Source organism: Elephantulus edwardii, unplaced genomic scaffold (assembly GCF_000299155.1).
Source record: "Elephantulus edwardii isolate Elephantulus edwardi_28Jun2011 unplaced genomic scaffold, EleEdw1.0 scaffold00336, whole genome shotgun sequence".
Taxonomy (NCBI): domain Eukaryota; kingdom Metazoa; phylum Chordata; class Mammalia; order Macroscelidea; family Macroscelididae; genus Elephantulus; species Elephantulus edwardii.
In genome coordinates, this window is record NW_006400086.1 from 1,771,930 (window position 1) to 1,790,400 (window position 18,471).

An 18,471-nucleotide genomic window follows, 5' to 3' on the forward strand; every position below is an offset into this window, starting at 1 on the left:
TCAAGAAGACAAAGATTCTCACCACTGGACCAATTGGCAGCATCAGGATGGATGGTTAAGAGATTGAGATTGTTCACAGCCTTAGTTTGCTTGGCTCCACAGTCAACACTCTTGGCAAGAGCAGTCAGGAAATTAAAAGACATATTGCAGTGGGAACATCAGCTGTTAGGGACCACTCCAAAGTACTGAAGAGTAATGGTGTCACTCTGGAGACTAAGGTGCACCTGATACATACAGGCCATGGTCTTTGCAATCACTTGTTATGCGTCAGAGAGTTGGACAATGACTAGGGAGGATAGAAGAAGAATTATTGCCTTTGAGCTGTGGTGCTGGAGAAGAGTATTGAGTATGCCATGGACTGCTAAGAAAACGAACAGGTTCATCCTGGAGAGGGTTAATCCAGGCTGCTCCTTGGAGGCAAGGATTCTGAAGCTTAATCTGACATACTTTGGACATGTTGCAAGGAGGGACCAGTCCTTGGAGAGGGATGCCATGCTTGGGAAGGTAGAGGGGCAGCACAGGAGCGGAAGGATTGATTCAGTGGCTGGGGTAATTGGGCTGGGTGTGTCAGAGACAGTACGATTGGCACAGGACAGAGCAGGGTTTAGGGCTCTTGTACATAGGGTCGCTATGAGTTGCAAGCGACTCGACAGCACAGAACAACACCACAACAACTCTATTGCCAGTCCAAAGGTACACATTTTAAGTCCACCATCTACTCTGTGGGAAAAAGAGAAACAATCTCCTCCCTTGCCATTTACAGCCTTGGAAAACTCCCTGGAGTGTCAGCTTTGCATCAGTTTTTATATTTTTGTTGTTGTTAGGTGCTGTGTATATTTTTTAGTAGAGTATAAGTCATAGTGACCCTATAAACATCAGATCTGTATCCTGTTCTCTCCCATCTTCATCATCTCTGATGCACTTAAGTCCTTTAAGTCTTCCTCTGTTTCATCAACCCTCCACCACTTCAAGCATGATGTTATCCTCCAAAGAATAGCCTCCCCTAGGAACATGGTCAAAATACGTGAGACAAAGTTTCATCCTTGCCTCTCAGAAGCATTCTGCCTCCATTTTTTCCAAGACATAATCAGTACTCTTCTCCTACACCACAACTCACAGGCATTGATACTTCTGCCATCTTTATTCATTGTCCATCTCTCAGATACGTACCAAGAGGTTGAAAAGACCATGGCCTAAGTCAGGTACACCTTATTCTTAATACTAACATCATTGCTCTTCAGTATTTTTTAAGAGGCCCCTGACAGCAGACTTGCTCAATGTTCTCCTGACTGCTGGTACCAAGGATATGATTGTGGATCCAAGTGCGATGGAATCATTGAGGATTTCAGTCTTTCCTCCGTATATCATGAGGTTGCTTATTGGCTAAGTGGTTGAGGACCTTTATTTTCTTGATGTTGCGATGTAATCTAAATTGAAGGCTTCAGTCTTTGACTTTCTGCAGCATTTCAAGCTCTCACTTTTAACAAGTAAGGTTGTGTCATCTGCATAATGCAGGCTGTTGATGAATCTTCCTCAGATCCTAATGCAACATTCCTCTTCATAGAGTCAAGCTTCATGAATCATTTGCTCAGCACACAGATTGAATAGGTATATGGAGAGGATGCACCGTGGAGGTACACCCTTTTTGCTTTTAAACCATACAGTTTCCCCTTATGAGTGCTGGTGGCTAGGTGGTAAGGAATCATGTTGTTAAGACAAAGGTATGCTGGACAATCAACTCCTCTGCAATTTACAACCTCTGAAAACCCTCTGGAGTGTCAGCTATGGATCAGTTCTGACTGGATGGTACACAACAGTGTTCTTGTGCTCTGTTAGGGCAACAGCTTCTTGCTCTAGGTGTAGATTTCAAAACTGAGTGTTCCAGAATTCCCATTCTTCTCAATGTTAGAGTTAGGGTCTTTTTACTACTCCTGGTCAAGAGGCTTCACCTTTGAAAGGTGATAGTCACCTTGTTATTGAGTACCATCGAGTCAGAACTGACTCATAGCTGACACTCTGTCAAGTTTTCAGACATTAATCAGATGGGAGGAAATTGCTCATTTTTCTCCAGGGGAGCAGTTATTGATTTTGAACCAGCTATTTTTTATTTTGAAGCAGCTATTGATTTTGGGATTGTGGTGCAGCTTCTTACCACTAGGCTACCAGAGTTGTCCTAGACTTTGCTAACCATCTTATACAGTAGTTGATGCAGTCCCAAGAGGTTCTTTAACTTACCTTGCAAACCCTGCTTCCTTTCCTTCTCCTTTTTCAGAAATCTATTCCCTCTGGTTTCCATCAGAGGATCTTTCATTGTTATAGTCATTTGGCTCTGACTAAAGAAAAAAACAATTATAAGAGGAACTTAAGACAAATGAAATGGTCATTATGGACTACTCAGATACTTTTAAAAGTTTTTTCTCTATCAAAAGGAACTCTGAAATACTTAGAAGAATGTGGTTGGGGATTAGAATGGAAAAGGAGATATAAAGAAAGTTGATTATTTTAACAATTAACTTAAAATGTATTTATAAAATCATTACTTACGGGACCTAAAGTCACAATCTCAATTTTTCTTAGCACTGACTATGCATTCTAATTAGTCAAGCACAGGGTTTTGTCTTTGAGTGTTTTCCCCCCTAAGTTTTAAACTAGAGTATTAATAATAATTGTATCTTTAATTATAACTTTCCAATAATAGTAATTTTTATGGTAAAAATGAATATGAATGTCTTTAAGATATTATTTACAAAAATTCTGAGATATATATCTTTGGAATACTATAACTAAAATTTTGGCCCAATTTATCAGTTTGTTTGCTTTTTCTCTTCCCTTAAAAGTTTAAAAAAAAGTTTAAAATAAGATGGATTTCTCATGCAAAGGTATGTGCAGAATAAATGACCCTGTCACTAGGAAATCCTAATCCAAAACTCAAGCATTTGATTTCTTTTGGCATATTTAGGATGAAAAGAGTTTTCTTTATCTCCTTCCTGGGTTTTAATGTTAGATAATACACTACAAGAGGGAATGAATAAGAAATCAGACATTATCTTGGTATAATGTTGTTGTTGCTGTGGTTGTGTACCATAGAGTTGGTACCAACACATAGCTGACCTTCCGTCAGGTTTTCAGAGGAAGTTAATAGTACGGGAGAAGATTGCCCATCCTTCTCCCACAGAGGAGCTGGTGACCACAAACTGTATGCCTTTGGGATTGTAGCATAGCTTCTTGCCACTAGGCCACCAGAGCTCCTCTTGGTATTATAGGCAACCTAATTCTAAAATACAAGTATATACTACAATATTCTATTCTCGTTTTCCTTTTCTCCTTTCTTTTCTTTTTTGAAGATTATTCGTATTTCAATTTAATGTTCAAAACTCATCATTGAAATATGCAACATTGTCTCACATTTATGCATAAAGAAATTAGGCAAAAGGAATGCTATCTAACCAGTAAATAGACTCGAAACCAGGTATAGCTTGATCCTTTTCTAGGGCTTCCTGTAACACAGAAAAGAAGTCATGTAAGGAGAAAGAAAATGGAATGCAATAGTGGTGGATAACATAGTAGGCATTCCAAGACCATCACTCTGTCTCCATTAAAGGTGCTGAAAAAGCAAAATGCTTTCTTCCTCAGTTGCCCCACTAGGAAGAAGTAGTACAATAAATGGCACATTCTTGTACAATAAAATATAGTTAGAAGTCTTCTAAAAATATGTGAGAAATTCTGCATTCCTAATTAGTACCTCTCCAGACTGCTGAAGAGCAAATAGGTCAGTCTAAAGATTAAGGTGTGCCTGATCTAAGGCATGTTCTTCTCAATTGCTTACTGTGCTTCTGAAAGCAAGACAATGACTGAGGATGGCAGAACTGATGTCTCTATACTATACTAAATCCTCATCACTAGGCCAATAGGCAGCATCATGATAGATGGAAAAAAGATGAAGTTGTTAAGTATTTCATCTTGCTTAGATCCATAATTAATTCCTGCTCCCTAGAAAAGTTGATCTAACAGAATGTGGAAATTATTGAACAATAACATTAATATCTATGCAAACTAAATATTACTGAAGATTATCCAGAACCGACTGGAATAGTACAGTGACAGAGAAATGCTAGAAATACAAACAGGGTTTAGAAGAGGCCATGACACTAGGGATATCATTAATGATATCGCATGGATCTTGGCTGAAAGCAGGGAGTACCAGAAGGATGCCTATTTGTGTTTTGTTGACCAAAGACAATTGACTTTGCCAACATTGAGAAGAATGGGAATCCCAGAACACTTGATTGTGCTTAGTAAAACCTATACTTCGGACTGTTGTCCGAGCACAGCAAAGATCACAATCTAGAAAGGTGCATCAGATATGTGTCCTTTCTCCATATCATTTCAATTTATACAGTAACAGATCATTTGAAAGCCCGGACTTTATGAAGGAGAATGTGGTATCAGGATTGAAGGACTCACCAACAATCTGTGTTATGAAGATGATATAACCTTGCTTGCTTAAACTGAGGAGGACTTTACACTGCAGAAGATCAAGAAGTGCAGCGTTCAATATGGATTACATCTCAACACCAAGAAAACAAGAATCCATACCACTGGTCCAATAGGCAGCATCATAATATAGATGGCAAAAAAAAAAAATTGAGAAAGGTGGAGGGACAGCGCAAGAGAGGAAGACCCTCCATGAGATGCATTGATTTAGTGACTGGGGTAATGAGGGTAGGTGTGTCAGAGACAGTAAGGTTGGCAAAGGAGAGGGCAGGATTCAGGGCTGTTGTACATAGGGTCACTAAGAGTAGCAAATGACTCAATGGCACATAACAAAGACAACAACAAGAGCTTCAGGTTGCTTAGTTCCACAATCAACACTCTTGGAACCAGCAGCCAGCGAATCAAAAGATGAATTGCATTGAGAAAGTTTGCTTTTAGAGACGTCTCCAGAATACTGAAGAGCAACGGTGTCAGTCTGGAGACTAAGGTGTGCCTGATCCAGGTCATAGTCTTTGCAATCACGTGCTATGCATCAAAGAGCTGGACAGTGACTAACAATGACAAAATAATCAATGCCTTTGAGTTGTGGTGCTGGAGAATATTGAACGTACCACGGACTGCCAAGAGAACAAACAGATGGTGAAATCAGGTTGCTCCTTGGAGGGAAGAATGTTAAGTATCTGCCTCATTTACTTTGGGCATTTTTTCAGGAGGTGCCAATTTTTGAAGAAGGATATCATGCTTAGAAAGGTGGAGGGGTCATCATAAAAGAAAAAGACCTTGAATGAGATGGGTTGACACAGTTACTGTGGCAGTGTGGTCAAGAGTGTCAGAGATAGTGAGGTTGGTTTAAGATAGGGCAAGATTCAGAGCTGCTGTTCATAGGGTCGCTATGAGGTGTACTTGACTACAACAATAAAAGTATGATCAAGACATTATAAGGAGGAGGGGAAGAGAGAAAGTGACTGACTAACGTGACTCGTCACAAATGACCCAGTTTTCAGTATTAGATCAAACAAGATTCTAGGAGGAGGGCATGTGGCCACAAAGAAGCATGTGAAATATTGTAAAAACTTAGGGACATAAGATGAATGAGATTTTAAGGAGAGGAAAGAAAATAGGATCCAGGTCACGTATGGAGAATTTTACTTTGGGGAATAAAGGGTACAGTTTTTATCTCCTGAAACAAACACAAAAGGCAGCAAATATCTTGAGGTAAAAGGAAGGTAAACTAGTAATACAGCTTTGTGCACTCTCCTTAGCTCTTATTTTCTGAAGTGTGAAATAAGGTTGCTGAGAGTAGGGGGGTTTGGACATGCCATAAACTGAGAAGAGTGAATGAAGTGTGCAACACCTATCTCCAAATAGAAGACAGTGAACTAAGGGAGAACATAATGATTGCAAAGCAGTAAAAAAGGCCCAGTTGAGATGAGAGGCTATAAATATGCAATATTATGAGTTGTTCCTCCTGGATCAACTGGCAGAACAGAAAATAGGGTAGAATAATCCAAGACTGAGGAGTTTTCAGGTGAGGGCAACGAAAGGGCTTTGTTATAGCTGTTATGTGCCCTCAAGTCAGAGCTGACTCACAGCTGACTTCCAGTGAGTTCTCAGATTAGGAAGAAATTGAAGCTAAGAGAAGACAATAAAATTAGAAGATTTTTCAGGTGCCCAGGGAGTAATATCTTAATGAGGTTGTAGAGCAGGAAAAAGCGAAGGATAGAGGCAAAATATAAGGAAATATAATACTTAGTAGTATTTTTTTTTGTTTTACATTTTTAGAAGGTGATGCATTTAAAGCATGGCAATTAGCCTAAAGCTGAGGCCAATAGTAAAGAGACTAGCCTGTTCTTTGGAAAATTTCATGGATACTGAAATTCCCAGAATAAACAGTAAGAAGGAGCCAGTTGCCAACAATTTCAGTGTAGATAAGAAAGAAATGTTGTAAAAGAGTAAGCCTCACTCAGTAAAGGACTATTTGAATAAATGTAGAAAATATATATGATACCTTGGGAGTTAAAATTAAGAAAGGAACTAGGATAATTTCAGCCATCACTTTAAGCTCTTCCAAATAGATTAGCCATGAAGAGGCATGAAGAGGGGCAGAGGATGAGAATTAATTACACTCCACTTGAGAAGACTGTAAGCATTTAGGAAATTCTACCATCCAGAGCAAGGTAAGTTTCAGTTAGTGCAAGGAGGTAGAAGGAATGAGAAAACTAAGGATCCATTGCTTTCCAATAGCATTTTCTTCTGTGTTAGGGATGATCTACAGTCACACTGTTCAATAGGTAGTAAGTAGTCACAAATAACTATTAAGCAGCTGAAAACTCGCCCATGAGACTAAGGTATCAGCTTTGGTTTTCATTAATTTAAATTTAAGTGTGATTAGCCACAAGTGGCAGATGGTTATTATATTGAATTCTGATTGCTACCCATAAATGTCTATGCAGTTATTAATAGGTAATAATAACAGAATATGCCAAGTGTTGGTTTTCAAAGGAGACAATATCTACAGTTAAAGATGAGAATCTCTGAAAGTACAATTTCAAGTGCCAAATGGCCTTTCTACTGCTTCTCATGTTAGACTCCATCAAAGGTTCTCTGAATAAGGTGAATCTTGATTAGCAAAACAGACTGCATTAGATGTCAGCTATACATACAGCTCTGCGCCAAAACAAGTATCTAAGCAAACTGCAGATAGTAGTCTTCACAATAGCTAAAAGGAATCGACTAAAAACCAAGATGATGTAACATATTGAGTTAAAAAAAAACAACAACAAAAATCCAAAACCTAATGCCTTTGTGTTGATTCTAATTCATAGTGACCTTATAGGACAGAGTAGAACCGGACCTATAGGATTTCCAAGGCTGTAAATCTTTAAGGAAGTAAACTGCTACATCTTTTTCCCATGGAGTAGCTGGTGGTTTCCAACTGCTGACCTTTTGGTCAGCTTTAACTACTGTGCCACCCAGGGCTCCTGAGACATAGCCTAGAGGGAAGGGAAAAAATTCCAGATTTTTACTCATATTAATCTTTGAAATTCTGCTATCACGATATCATTGGTCCTTAAAATGTCAGCAGGGACTGCCAAAGAGCTGGTGCAGGTGTTAAATCTCCTAGTGACCAGCTAAGGATGATGCAACTTGAATAATTTGTTTTACAGCATTCTCAGTATCTGCGCAAGCCTCCTTCAAATGTTTTGAAAGAAGAGCAGTAACAGAGTGATCAATTAACCAAATGCTCAGGAGCTGTTGATGCACCATTGCATTCCAGTGTTCAGTAGCTTACAGGAGTCATAGACAAACAAACCTAGGCACCTTTAAATGATAATGCGCATTTCACATGAATAGAGATACTGTTTTGTGTAATGATTTAACTTGTTCAAAGTGCTTACCATATATTTCTTACTAATCAGATGGGATATCAGCTATGATACAAAAGTTACTCCAATCTATGGTCAGATTTGCTAAGTTTGTGCACAGCTACCCAGAAATTAGTGGGACATCTTGCAGTGTTTCTTCCACTAGACAACATTAACCCGCACTAGATGTTCTAGAGAAATCATCTCAATACAAACCCTGTATATTTTCATTGTGTGTGACATTACGTTTCTTTAAAAGTGGAGATGGCTAAGAGGTTCTTTGGTGTTACTGCTCAAACAGTCTATAGCTTTAGGAGCCATTATAACCTGGAACTCAATTACTTTCTAGCAGGCTCAGCAAGCAGCAGTCTTCTTCAATCTCGGGCCTTGGACAATTTAATAAGAGAAGCTGGGACACTTGCTGGTATCCTTTCCCCCAAATTTGGGTTTAATTTTGTGTTTCACTTAGTTGGGGAGGGAATTTTTACTTGGAAGAAATAAATGAACTAATGAAACAGCTGAAGTTTGTCAGATTCGGTCCTTTTCCAGCTATGTGTGGTAATATTTCTAAATAAATTTGAAACTGTAATTATAAATCTTCAGATCTAACAGGATTTTTAAATCTGTTTGCCCCTGCAGGGAACTAGTATCTCCAAACTGTAATGAGAGATGCTGAGATTGCCTCAATTGTCCGTGGATTGGTCAAACATTATATGACAAATGATAGCTTTTAAGGTTTTGTTCTGATGACAAAATAAATAAGCACATTATTCCCAGGTAGCCTTTAAAGCACAAAGGAATAATTCTTATTCCACTGCCTTAATCTTCAAGAATATAATAAGTAGTAGTTGTTGTTGTTAGGTGGCATCAGTCAAGTACGACTCATAGTGACCTTGAGAAGTACAGGGATAAAAAAAGAAATCCAAAAGGTGCCAATGAAATGAGGATAACGATATCTTCCTCATTCACAGGCTTACTATGAAATAATGTACATAGGTTGTGTGCCTGCATTCATGCCTGGCATCCAGTTATTTTGGGGGAAAGAACAAAAAAAAAGTCAGCTCTCATGTCTCTTCTGATTAATTTATACTTCATCAAAACCTGCCATGATATAATATGAAGAGTTATCACTATAATTCAAGAGAGTTGTAGATGGAGGGGAAAAACCCTCAAGAAAGCCTAACAAGGGTTAATAATAACCCATCCCTCGATTCTGCAGATAGAAAAACGTCAGGAGCATTGATCTAAACACCCTAAATCCTACCTTGACATTGCCATCACTAGCCTTACCTACCTTCCGAGTCCCAGGGCTTGTGTTGGGCTTGTTGTTGCTGTAGAGATAAAAGCTGTCTATTAAGAAAGAAATTATGAGGGTGAAACAAACGTATATTTTATTTCCTCCCCAGGAGGACCAGAAGAGCATGATCAGAGAATGAAATCTATTAGTAGATATTCTATAATCTACATCACCCCAAATATGGGGGGGGCAGGGGGGATAATGTAATTGCTGCCAGGGGAGTGGGGGAGAAGATTCCCAAACAGCAAGGTACAAAGGAATCAATAATCTTCTGAAAAGACAATATTTAGTATATTTCCAATACTGAAATAAAACCAAACCCATGACTATGATCAAGGGAGAACTCATTCTCCATGCAGAATGTCACATTGTCTTTTTCACTGCGTAGGCATGTATATAAGGGGCTCTGATGATGTAGAGGTTAGTCTCTACCTGCTAACCCAGAGGGTGGTGGTTCAAGCCCACCAGTCCTCTACAGAAGGGGTAGGACAGAAGGAAGGTAGAGAGGATGGTGAGTGTGGAATATATTCTGATGTTCTGTAAAGATTTATTACCTTGGAAACCCCATGGAGCCATTTTATTCTGTTTTATGAGGTTCCTGAGTTAGAGACCACTCAGCCTCAATGGGTTTTTAGAGAAATATGTGGGCAACTATATAAACACCTGTTTCAATTATATTCTTAGGTTGAGTGTGAGAATGATATATAGGTAACCTTCTTAATAAAAAAAAATAATAAACCCTGGGACAATTCTTCTTTCTCCCAGCTCGCTCTCTCCCCACATAGTGTTTCCCCTCACCCCCACCATTTTAGATCAATTCTATTTCCCTCTAGATCGAGCTTCCTTTGGTTTGCCTGCCTAAAAGGTATGTGGTGAGGGGCCTCTTGCACTTAGCAGATGCACAATTAGATGCTTCCTTGGATGGGACTGGTACTGGTAAATATTAATGAAGCTGCGAGGTACTGGCAGTGATTCTCAATCAAATTAGATCTTTTTAAAGCTCCGAATGCCGCCCGCTGAATGTGAGGGAGGGAGGGCTTGTCGCTTAAATAATGGGGTCTTGAACACAATGCAACATGTTTGTCACCTTAGTACACCTAGTATCCAATAGGAATCAAAAGGCAAAGGGTACGGCGCAGAAAAGAAATAGACACACAGACACGTTTTTTTGCAATGACGAACTTTATGTGGCGTCACGAATGGCAACCTGTTTTCATATTCAGCAATTCCGGGTACGCTTATTAAGATTGCTTGTCAGGTTAAACTGAGCAAAAGAACGGGAATGATAACAGGCAACTCTGGAGACTTTTCAAAATATAAAACTGTCACCAAGTGACTTAGGTAGGGGAAATAAAAAGGCATATTCTCGTCTTGAACTTAGGTGACCATCAGCAGAGCTGTTCAAAGGCAGCCAAGATACAGATCCGCAGTGTGGATATCCCCAGAGTTACCCAGTTTATCATGACCCGCAGCAAATTAGGGTCAGTTTTCAAAGACAGCATGATAAGAGGATCCTTCACCCACTCCCCCTGCCTGGGTTTCCACTGTTCAGAGCCTCGTGACCCCTCCCACCCACCGGAATTCCGATTTCTAAAGAACTTAGCCCATATCCCAGCTGCAATTCCGCATCCCCACTACTTGCCCTGTAACGCCCCCCCCCCCCCATTTTCAATCCCTTTCCTTTCCTCTGCTCCTCGCTTCATGAGACTATCCCAGGTTGGTTTTTTTCTATTTCTCTCTCTCCTCTCCCCATACCAGGTTTAAAAATCACTCGTCTCCCCCTTCATCTCAACCCAACCCCTCTTCCCATCCCCTTTCAGGGAATCTGAGGCCTCCTTTAAGCCCCTCTCTCCCCCAGGAGACTCTAGTCTCCTCCAAATCAGTGCTTTTAGGATCTCCACCTCAACCCCGCCCCTCCAGCCAGTGCGGTCTCCCAAGCTGCAACCATCCGGGACCTGCAACCATCCCCGCTCCCACCCTATCCCTCCTCTAAACCTTTAGGGTCGCGGCAAACAATGCCGCCTGGGGCTCCAACTTACCACTAGCGTCCGGAGGGAAGACAAGGCAGCGGTCGCCGCGGCGGCAGCTAGACGAAAAACGGACTCGGCTGCAATCGCCCAGCGGAGCCCGCGGCAGTCCTTGCACTGCGCTGCGCGCCGCAACCTCGCGCCTCGGCGGAGAGAGTGTAGGGGGACGGAGGGACCTCGGCGCGAAGGGAAGCACCGGCGAGTCGACCTCCTGGGAGACCGTGCGCCCCTCCGGGATGTTTGGCTGATCTCTTTGCCCTGTCTAAGCTCAGTAACTGACAACCTCCAGCATCTCTGCGCTTCTCGCGTCTTCTTTCTTCTTCGATGGCCCCTAACTAACTACACTATTCTAAACGGACGAAGGCCATCACCAGAGCTCCACGGCGATCTCGACGACTCAGGCGACAGTAACGTCCGGAGAGAAAAGTTCATAAGCAATAGGTAAGTAAGGGGAAATAGGGCCAATGGAGCAGTCAAGGTTAGCAATCTTGCCGCTCCAAAGGCCGAATAAGAAAGTGTACCCGAGGAGGGAAGTGTCCTCCCCGGGCACGGGAGAGCCTACCCCGCGCTGCTGAAGCTGCGCTGCGCTCTTAGGTGAAACACTGAATGAGGGGCGGAGCTAGGAGCAGCCAATCAGCATTCAGTGTCACAGTGCCCCTGGGCCAGTTTGGACTGGTCTCTGTGTGCATCAGAAGCCTGTTGGGAGGGGGTCAGAGACCCGGAAGCTGGAAGGAGGGAGTGATGAAAAATTCTAGAATCTTGAAACCCTGGTGAGGTGGGGGGGGGGCAGTCCACCATTAATAAAAATACTATAGGATCTTAAGAAAGTGCTCTCAAAGATTCAAAGAACAACCCCTCCCAGACACCCCCACACACACTCACACACACCACCTCTCCCAAACACACACACACACACACACACCCTGTACATTTTAACACAATTCTCCAAAGTCTTGCCAAGTTCCACCGAAATTGCAAGTCCCCTTTGTAGGTCTCCTCTCCAACCCAGAACTCTTTCTCCAACAAGAACAACTAAGGCTTTGACAGGGCCAACCAAATTTAATGTTCAAAAGCATGGCCCTGTTAGAAAGCCCACTTCACTATGCTTATCTCTACCCTCTACCCCCAAATACACAGAAGGAAAAGAATAAGTCTTAGAGTCTCTGAAGGACACAAGTCCTTTTCTGACTCTACAAGCCCCTCCAAGTGCTTAGGAAGATACCAGAATGTTAACTCTTTAGGGGGTCCAAGAATAGATTTGACCTATGTTTACCATATAGAGCTTGGGGCCAATAATCAGATGGTTGTTTAGTGATCCCACAGGCTGTCAAGGCACAGTCAAGGCTGCCGGGCTAGATTTGAGCCACATAAACTCCTTTTTGGCAACTGCAGTATGTCAAGCAGCACCAGCAGCCAGAGTGCTTATCTATGGACTCCCAGGCGCCAGGGCATCTGGTGCCTGTGGTCCCAACATCAGTGCAGAAAAGGGCGGTGAGGGTTGCGTTGGCCAAGGAGCCTTGGAGGCCACTAGAACAAGTTTGGCTGCGTCCTAGGCTGGGGGAAAGAGGGAATGGTCCGATTAGGCAGAGACTCTGGCAGCACTGCCTTCTCACAGCTGGACCGAAGAAAGAGACCTAGAGTTGAGTTCAGTTACTTGGAACCTGATGTATAAAGGCAATATGGAAGAGGCTAGAAGACTTGCCTTGGCATGGAGAACCTAGCTTGATAGTGCACACAAAGAAGAGAGAGGCCAGCACAATCCAGGACTATTAGCCCCAGAAATTAGGGATCAAGGAGAAAGGGTGGGCAGTGATAAGGGTACACAGGCTCTTCCTGATTTTGGGTGCTAGTGCTCCCTGTACCTCACTTTCTTGATTGTGATAAGGACAAATCCGGCCATCTGGAAATCCACTGATTCCCTCCTTCACCTCTGAATTTAGAGAGTTTGCAGGACTCAGAAAGGGAATTTACCACTGACTATGTTTCCGCGCTCTTTTGTTCCACAAGGCAGAAGACCATCTCCTTTTGCTTGGAGCATCTGTTGAATGCTACCATAAGATGCTACACAGGTGGCAGCGACAGCGTTACTCCATGCTGCACAACGCTCGCATCTCTAAAAATGCATTTTTAGCGAGCTGTAAATATAGAAGAGGAAAACGTATGTCTTTTTTAAATATATAAATTAAGTACGCATCTTTTAAAACTCTCCAAACATTCTCTTTCACAAGTGAATGCGAAACGCATCGTCCTGGCTTCGCTGGCGGGTTTCATGTTTATTTTAAAAGTCGTCGGAGACTGCAGCACTGTATTACTTTTTAAAATACAAATATAAATCCATGCGCTATGTGGTTAAGGCTAAATGAATTGCCGAGCTGGGAGCGGGAGAGAGTATCTGCCCAAATCCAAGACCTGCTCCTTTTCCCCAGCTCCCAGCGGAACTGGCATGGAGTGAATGGTGACAATAATAGTGATATTCATGAGGATTGTGGTGGTAATAATTATGCATCTCACTCCTTTCCCTGTTCAGCCCTTCTACTTGGAAAAGGCAAAAATACTGACCGAGGGGGACCAGGGCTGAGATCTACAGAGGGTTTGGAAAGGTGCAGCCAGACCGAAAGTTGGTTGGAGAGGCAGGAGGCTGAAGCGCACTCTGAACAGGCAAGTTCACCTTTGAGCGGCGCACGCGAAGCAGAGCGGCCGGGAAGTCGGAAGGCAGTGCGGGAGCCAGGAATTTCACCAGGCTCAGTGCCCCCCGGTTCGGCCAGGAGCGCGATTTTTCCTCCCTGGCCCTTGCACGCAAACCGCCTCTTCAGGTTCCCTAGGCGGCGGTTGGGTGGAGCGCGGGCGCATCCCCCTGGCTTTGCATAAGGTAACAGAAGCCCAGAGATTACAGTGTAAGGAGGAATTTAGGGCGTGCTTTAAGATCTGGGAAGCAAATTCAAAGTACAGCCTGGCACGCTTTGCTATGTCAAAGAGATTTTTGAAACCTTTTCTTAAAAGGTCCTGGGGATCAGCTGCTGGTTTTCTGTGCTTTCCCCCTGCCCCCCTCTTGTGCGTACCTGTGGAAGTCATCCCTGAATAGAAAAGTAACTGATTCTAAAATCCTCGGGTTTGATGCTAATTCTCTGCACTTCTGGGAGCACAGTTTTCAAATACTTATCCAAGTTTCTAAGGTTATATAGACCGCCTTTTACAACTTCTTATCAGGGGACTTCCCTCTCACCTCAAATACTTATTCTTCCAAAACCACTGGTTTAAAAAGTCAGGAAGGAATTGAGGAAAGCTTCTACTAATAAGAAGCTCCGGGCAAGTTTCTCATCATTTAAACTTTGAGCGCATTCTTATAAATGATGATAATCGACTAGAAAATTTAGTTCTCTATTCTGCACCATTTCCCTTCCTGACTAGTAAGCTTCATTTTTTTTTTATCAGTTCTAAAATAATAGTCTGAGGTAGAGGTAAAAAAAAAATGAGTGACTGTATATTAGAAAAATATTCCAAGACATCATATTTTGCAGAACAAAAGTTGGGCAAAAAATTCTACCAGGAGAGATTTTCCCACTTCTCTTATTCAATACTGAACTTAAATGCAAAGTTATTTTAGTGATCCTTCAACCCATGGTATTTTTCAGATTTAAAGCAAATTCTGAGAGTCAAAGTTTATACATAACTTTTTGTATCGGATTTTCAAACCTGCTTTCGTATATGCCCATTATTGAGGCATGACACATCTACGAATATTTTTTTTTCCTTTCTTTTACACAGCAATTTCCCCCTTGATAATCTTTGAGTGTGGTTATTTAATTGAGAAAAATACAAAATAAAACCTTAAATACAGATGGCACAGCTATATGTGGAATCTTTTAGAAGTTAGCAGCTTTTTTTTTTCCCATGGGGGGAAAAACCCCAAAGTGATTGTCTTCTATGTACTGTGTAGGAAGGCAGGGGGCAGTCTCTGATCATGTCAGCCTTTCTCAGCGTGCAGCTTCTTTTTTGTTAAGATTGTCCTATTTAGGGGAAAACAGCAATAGAGTTCTGGGATTCTGATACACTCACTGATGGAAGAAATAGTCTTTTGCAAGTTAGAAGGTCTCATTCACATATTTTTGCCATTTTTTTAAGAAGAAGAAGAAAAAGAGGGGAGCAGGATATGCCAAGATTAAAATTGTGTGTTTTCATCAATCCTTATTGAATGAATGCTATCTTGCAGTTGTGACTTCTAATAATCAAACGTGCATTTGGAAAAAAACCTCCAAAATATAGCTTTAAGTTTGAGTAGCATAGAAGGGTGGAATATAACAGAAGAATGAGTTAGGAGCTATTTTATGTTACATATATATGTAATATAGATAGATAGATGTAATATATATATTCATGTTAAAATATGTATTTTAAAACATATTTTTAGCTAAATATATATTTGTAGATCATATGGATGTTATGATTAATATATTTTATATCATAGATATACATTCCACTCTTCAGTTTAGTATAGAAAAGATATCAATTAGGACCTTCTGTTTAAAGTACCTAAATTTTAAATGCTGGGCAATTAGTGAATTCTCTTTCTGTCCTATCTCACCACAAATAGGTATGAAAAGCTTAGCACTCTTCATAACTCATGATTTCTTACGCTGATTTTCGAACTACATTCATCTCTATGCCAAATTCCTATAGGATTACAGTTTTGACCATGCTACAAGTCCCTTAATTACTTGAGAGTCCTTTATAAAGCAATAGACTTGAGTTTTGAGAAGTAATCTTTGCTATCTTGTTTCAAAAGCACATCTTGTTTGTTATCTAATTAATTTATTCAGCCAGTCATTCTTTTTTCCTCTTTTTTATTTCATTCCTTTATGACAAATATCTGCTAAACCAAAGCATGAGCATTTTTGTGGCAAGGATTTTGTCCTATGCTTACATCCAACTTCTTTAATTCTCATCTCTTCTAATACTGGGCACAAAGAGTACTAACAAAAATGCTATCTGTGAATTGCTGAAACAAAAAAAGTTTAGCATGAAAGGTCAGTTATGATAGATTTGCTCTAACCCGAGTTTCTCTATGGTCTGAGTCAAACATTGAAAACTTTTTACCGAATTGGCTCTTCGTGCAGACTTGGGTGACAGATTAGAATGTAAAGGGATGAAATGTAAAGATGAAATTTTGCAAGAATAAATGTCAGATGCTGAACTCGAGTAACAACTTCTGTGTACAAATTTAGATTATAGAAGCTGGAGACATTTGTGGTAAACTACTTCTGCACTTCAATTGGCATCAAGATCAACAAGTTGGTTCTCAGTATGATATGGACTTTCACAATGTTTAGGGAAAGAACTTGTATACAATTCAACTCTATGGCCTAGTGGCAAGGAATTGCACTGCCAACCCAAGAGCATGCAGTTCGAATCCATCAGGTACACCACAAAGCTGGGCAATCTCCTTCCATGTGATTTACAGTCTCTGAAAACCCGCTGATGGGTCAACTATGAATCAGTTCTGATGTGACAGCACATACAACAAAATCATCAATAACTTGGAGTTCATCCAAAAAATATGTGTAATTCAGTGGTAATGCTGGAATCATCTTACATGAGGAACTATATGCATTTGCATCTCCTAGAAGACAAAATTTTAAGCTTGAGAGCTGACTGCAGATATTTGCAGAATTTAATTATGAAGCATAGATTTTGTTTCCCAAAGTGATCATTCACATTTTATTTACAGTTCTCTCAATGCCTAACAACACAGTGACAGACACAAAGTGGTCATTCAAGACACATTATGTGTGAACTGAAGGAAACCATAAGCACGAGTGGTGGGATTTACAGATTCTGACTGAATGGGAATATTTACAGCACTCCCAACTGTCCAAAAGGGAAAGAAACTGTTTTTGGAGGTAGTGAGTTCCTCCTAATCAAGCCATAATGGTGATAATCATCAACTGGAGATGTTGCAAGGGAAAGGTATACAAGACAGCAATGGATAAACATGCTTTACATGATTAATTAATTACATGTGAAGATATTTCCAATCCTAAATTGTGAGAAGCTACAACTATTGGCTCAGTCTAACTTTTTGAGGAAAGTAAAGGAATATTTTGCAGAAACAAAGACCAAGGAAGTTGTGCACTGCAGACAGACTATATAGCTGGTCTTGCAGCAGGAAGGAAGCAGCTTGCAACCAAGTCATGATACTTTTCGTGAGCTTGGTAGACTTACTGTCCACTTCCTTACATTCAAAAATAAACTATGAAAAGCTAATGATCAAAGTAACAATTTCCTAATGGGACACTATTATTCTTCATTAAGTTTCTATATAAAAATGATTAAGAATATCAGGATACAAATAAAGAGACAATGAACTGAAGTTGAATATGAGCTTTAAACAAAGGAAAAATTTATTTTTTTAATTAACCTGTATAACATTCACGTGTGTACTTCAATATTCTTCAGTGGCATGTTTGCCTAAGATTCTTGAGATTTGCACACAGTTTTTTGCTAAGAACTGGCACAGAGAACAAAGTGGAATAATGTTTTGACAGGTTTTTAAATTTTCTTGTTTTCAGCTTAAAGCATGTGGTAGTGATATAAAGAGCATTAAATAGGAGGAAGTAATTGTTGTTGTCAGTTGTGTGAGATAGAGTGAGAAACCCTCATTGCTGACCCTCCAGAGAGTTCTCAGAGGCTCTTAATCATGTGGGAGGAGATTGTCCATTCTTCTCCTCATGAGCAGCTCTTAGCCTTGAACCACGTGTCTACAAGATTGTAATGGAAATTCTTGCTACCAGTCCACCAGAACTCCTTAAGAAGTCATAGTGTCCATAATTTTATTACACAGGATTTTATAGGCTTAGCTTCAAAAATAATGCAGATTCATTTACAAGCCATCATAAGAAAGTGAATATTGCAGTAGAAGGAGTCAAACAAACTTTTTGGTTTTACGGTACATATGTGAGTTCTGGTGGCTCAGTAATAAGGAGCTTCACTGCCAATTCAAAGGAATCCTTTTCTAATCCACCAGCTGCTCTCCAAGAGAAAGATAAACGATCACTTCCTGTGCAATTTGCTGCCTCTGAAAACACATTGGAAGGTCAAGTAGGAGTTGTTTCGGACTGGATGGTAAACAACAACAAATCATTTTGTGATTTTACAGATTAGAGAAAGAATTTTGGGCTAGCTACTACACACCAAATGGACTCAAGGAAAGTAGACATTGTAAAGATAGTCAAGGTCAGGAAAATTCTGTTTTACATAATAAGGCTGCTGTGATTTGGAATCAATTCCATGG